Source organism: Octodon degus, unplaced genomic scaffold (assembly GCF_000260255.1).
Source record: "Octodon degus isolate 3935 unplaced genomic scaffold, OctDeg1.0 scaffold00033, whole genome shotgun sequence".
NCBI classification, from domain to species: Eukaryota; Metazoa; Chordata; class Mammalia; order Rodentia; family Octodontidae; genus Octodon; species Octodon degus.
The window spans coordinates 6,165,954-6,170,572 of NW_004524609.1; the positions used below are offsets into that span (position 1 = coordinate 6,165,954).

Below are 4,619 nucleotides of genomic sequence, written 5' to 3' on the forward strand. Positions count from 1 at the left end.
TTGTTTTGAAACATTTAATTTTCTGAATATTGCTTAATCTTAATTTTTGTTCTAAGATTTATACTGTATCCTTGACTTACAATTTATTTAAAAGACATTGTATGATATCTTCTCCTAGTATTAGAAACTTTAAAAAGTTTATTTCCGTTTTCTGTTGACTTTTAAAAACACAAGTTTGTACCTATGTTGTTTATTCATTATTTCTTGCCTATATCTTGTAATATGAGAAACTACTTTGACAGTAACAATGCACAATGTACTAATCATTAAAAAAAAAAAAGGGAGAGGACTGAAATTGCAAAGGATCATGATTGAAGTTTAAAATAGACTTATATATTAAGGAATTTTTATTTAATCTCCATGGCAATCAGAAAGAGCATAGTGTATTTGTAAAAAGAAATAAGAGAATCAAAACATATCACTTCAAAAGCCAACTAAACACAAAGGAAGACAATAAGGCAGAAATAAGGAAGAATAAAGGTGTAAGATGTACAAAGTAACAAAACCAAAATGGCAGTGGGGAGTCCCTCTCTACCAATAATTGCTTTGAATGTAAATGAATTAAGCTCTTTGAATCAAAAGTCATAAATTGGTAGAAGGTATTAAGAAAGAAAAAACCCCCACCTATATGATTTCTGCAGTAGACTTTATACCTAAGGGTATACATGGTTGGAGTGAAAGAATATAATACAACATACAAGTAAATGGTGAACAAAAAAGAGCAGAGGTGACTGTACTTATATTGGACAAAATGAACTTTATATGACATACAAGAAACAAAGGAGGACATTGTATAATGATGAATGGGTCAGTTCACTGAGAAGATACAATGCTTGTAAACATATCAACCAAACCTCAGACCTCCTAGATAGATGAAGTAAACACTATAGAGTTGAAGGGTGAAACAGAGACCTGTTCAATATTTTGGGCCCACTTTCCAAAATATATAGAATAATCGGAATATAAATAAAGAAACAGAAAATATGTACCACTGTATAAAGCAGCTGGGTCTAATAGATGTACATAGGATACTGAAATAAACAACAGTGGGATGTACATTGTTCTTAAGTGCCCATAGCCCATTTTTCAGGATACACCACATGTTAGACCATAAAACAATTTTTAATACATTGGAGAAGATTAAAATATATGAAGAGTTTCTTCCTGAAAGAGTGGAAGGGAATTACAAATCAGTAAGCAGAAGGACACATGGAAATTCACAAATATGGACAAATAAAATAATACTTTTTCAACTACTGGGCCAAAGTAGAAATCATAAAAGAAATTAGAAAATATTTTGAGACAAAACAAGAATACAATAGCAAAATGGGTGGTTGCAGTGAAAGTGGTCTAAGGGAAATGTATAGCTGTAAGAACTTATGTAATAAAAGGAAAAATTTTAAATAACCTAAATTTAAACAGCAAGGAACTAGAAAAAGAAGAAAATAAACCCAGAACTAGCAGAAGAAAGGAAATAATAAAGATTAGAGCAGAGATAAGCAAAATAAAATGTAAGATTTTATTTTTTTAATAATTTTATTGAGAAACATATCAATGAGACAGTTTCATAACTGATTACTGGCACATTTTCAATAATTAGTACATTGCAAATTGTTTTCTTAGTGGTTATTCATTGTACAAGATGCAGACATGATATCCTGTCTCAAACACTATTAGAACAAACCTCTCTATTCATTGAATTAAGAGAATGAAGCTGTATATCTATCCTAACTATTTTGAGTATATAGATACAAAAGGTTCCTTCATTTCTATCCCACTTTTTTGGTTAGTTTTGTCAGAGATGGGCTTTCCATTGTTGTTTAAATATTGTAGGTGCTTGAATTCAGCACAATCTTCCAATATAGTCCAGTAGACCATAATAGCAGTGGGTTTTCTGTAAGACTGGCAATGTCCAAAGTTGTTGACTTGAGCTTTTTATAGCTCAGCATATTAATGTGGTTTTACTTTTTATACATTGTTTTCATACTTTTCTGCTGGATGGTTAAGACCAAGATAAAGCAAGACATATATAACAGGAAATGTAACTTTTGTGTCTGATAAGGTCAGTCAAATCCCCTCAGGATTTAACCTGAAACCCTATACTGTAGTTTGTAGATCTTTTGTCAGTGTCAGCCATATAAGATTTTATTTTTGAAAAGCTTGAAAAATTTTAGCTATATGGTCATGGGAAGAAGAGGTAACTAAAATTAGTAATGAAAGTGGGAACACTAGAACATATTTTAAAGAAATAAAAACAAGTACAAAAAGTACTGTGAACTACTGAATGCCAACAAATTGCATAAGCTAGATCGTTGGTGGCGAACCTATCTATGCCATGCTTGCTGCAGCCAGCTATTCTTATCGAAAGCTCTAAGAGTTTTGCCATCACTGACGTAAATGTAATGGATAAATTCATGAAAATACCCAAACTACAAGGCTGAATTATGAAGAAGAAGGAAATCTGGACAGATCTATAGCTAGTAAGGAGACGAAATCAGTAATCAAACACCTCCCAACAAAGAAAAGCTTATGATCAGATGGCATCCCTGGTGAATCTCACCTAACCTTTCAAGAAGAGTCAATACCAGTCCTACCACAGATTTTTCCAAATAATTGAAGAAGAGTGAGCAATTTTAATTTCATTGTATGAGGTTAGAGTTAACCTGATGTGAAAGCCAGACAGAGACTATGATACAGGAAAACAGCACTGGCCAATACCCTGATGATACTGATGCAAAATGCTCAATAAAATACTTGAAAATAAATTCAACAATTGGCTGGTCATATAGCCCAGCGGATTAAAGCGCTTGCTTAGGCAGACACAGGACCAAGGTTTGATCCCCGGCACTGAGCGTGTGACTGAGACTGGCCATGGTGGTGCATGCCTGTAATGCCAGAGCTTGGGAGACTGAAAACAGGAGGATCACTGTGAGTCTGATCAGTGTAGTGAGACCCTGTAGTGAATACATTTTTTAAAAAATGAAATAAATAAATTCAACAACACATTGAAAGGCTTGCACATCATGACTAAGGAGGATTTGTTTTTTCTTGGAATGTAAGAGTATTTTGACATAGAAAAATCAATAAACATGATACTCTACCTAAACAGTATGGTGGGGAAAGATGGCCTTATCCTGGAAAAAGCATCCAGCAGAACTTAGATAAGTGAACAAAAAGCAAATGTGAAAAGATAAGTTAGCCCATTAGGTGACTATTATTTACAATAGTCAAGAGTTGAGGGACCGGTGAGATAACTCAGTGGTTTACAGCGCCTGCTTAGGCAAGCTTAGGCAAAAGCGCAGGGACCGTGGTTCGCTCCCCAGTACCACATGCCACACTAGTCCTGCCCCCTAGGGGGGGGCCTGAGCTGGCCACAAAAAAAAAAAAAAAAAAAAAAAAAAAAAAAATTGAACCATCCTAAATGTCCGTCTGAAGAGGAATAGATAGACAATAATATGCATGTGATGTGTTAGTCCTAAAAAGGAACAAGATAGTCAAATATGGTAACACATGCCTGTAGTCCTGGCACTCCGGGAGACTGAGACAACAGAATTTGCATGTTTAAGCCCAGCTCTAGCAACTTAGACCTTGTCAAAAAGCTGAGGAGTGGATGTAGCTGCAGTGAAGGCCCTGCATTCCAACCCCAGCACACCCCACAGGACTCTGATCCTGTCACATGTGAATACAAGGATAAATCTTGATGCTGTTCTGCTAAGTGAAATAAGCTAGCAATAGAAAATAGTCAATAAAAGACAAATAACTACACTTTTTCTAAAGTTGTGAAATGCATAGAAACACTAGACTCGTAGGCACTGAGGGAAACAGAGTAGGGAGTTATTGTTTTTCTTTTTTTCTATTTTTTTGTATTTTGGGGAAGGGTCTACATGGTGTTCAGGTTCTTACTACTAGATCAGACTAGTGATGCGCCTGCTTACAGCCTCCCAAGAGCTGGGATTACAGGAGCATGCCATCATGCCGAGTCTCAGTTGTTGTCTCAGCATGTCCGGGGGGTGGGACTGGCATGGCAGGCCCAGGGGATCAAATGACAGCACAATCGGCCCCTGTGCCTGCTTGCAGTCGCTTTAATCTGCTGAGCTATTTGGCTGGCCCTGGGAACTATTATTAATTGGATGTAGAACCCCAGTTTTTTTTTTTCTTTTTTTAACCCCAGTTGTTTTGAGGAAATATCAAAAACATTTTTATTTTGAAGTTTGGAAGACGTTTCTGAAAACAGTTGTTTTCGGAAGATATTAAATGATAAAAATGAGTTGCAACAATAAAGCAAATACATCAGTTTGTTTCTTTTTATTTTTCTTACTGCTGATTACTAAAATCTTCTGAATTTTACCTCATTATCTTTTCCATAGTGTTTTTAATGCATTAATTTGCTTGTTAGTAGAGCATTTAATATTCCATATTAAGTGGAACCTAGATGACAGAAGATCCCAAAAGCAACAAGAGCAAAAAAGAGGAGGAGCAAGCCTCTTTCCTCCCTCACAGTGTACACAGGCTGCCTGCCTTTGGGTGGGTGTAGCTCTCACACCCTGAGCCCCAGCACTGGACAGTGAACCAACCACAGCCTGTAGCTTCAGTTGCCTGTGAACAGCTGCCTCCCCCCC

At 36.1% G+C, this 4,619-nt stretch overlaps 1 protein-coding gene across 3 annotated transcripts in view; it reads left to right on the plus strand.

Moving 5' to 3' along the window:
- The window catches only part of Cep112 (centrosomal protein 112), a 722,997-nt gene that overhangs the window by 124,341 nt on the left and 594,037 nt on the right, over positions 1–4,619 (plus strand). The window lies entirely within an intron of this gene.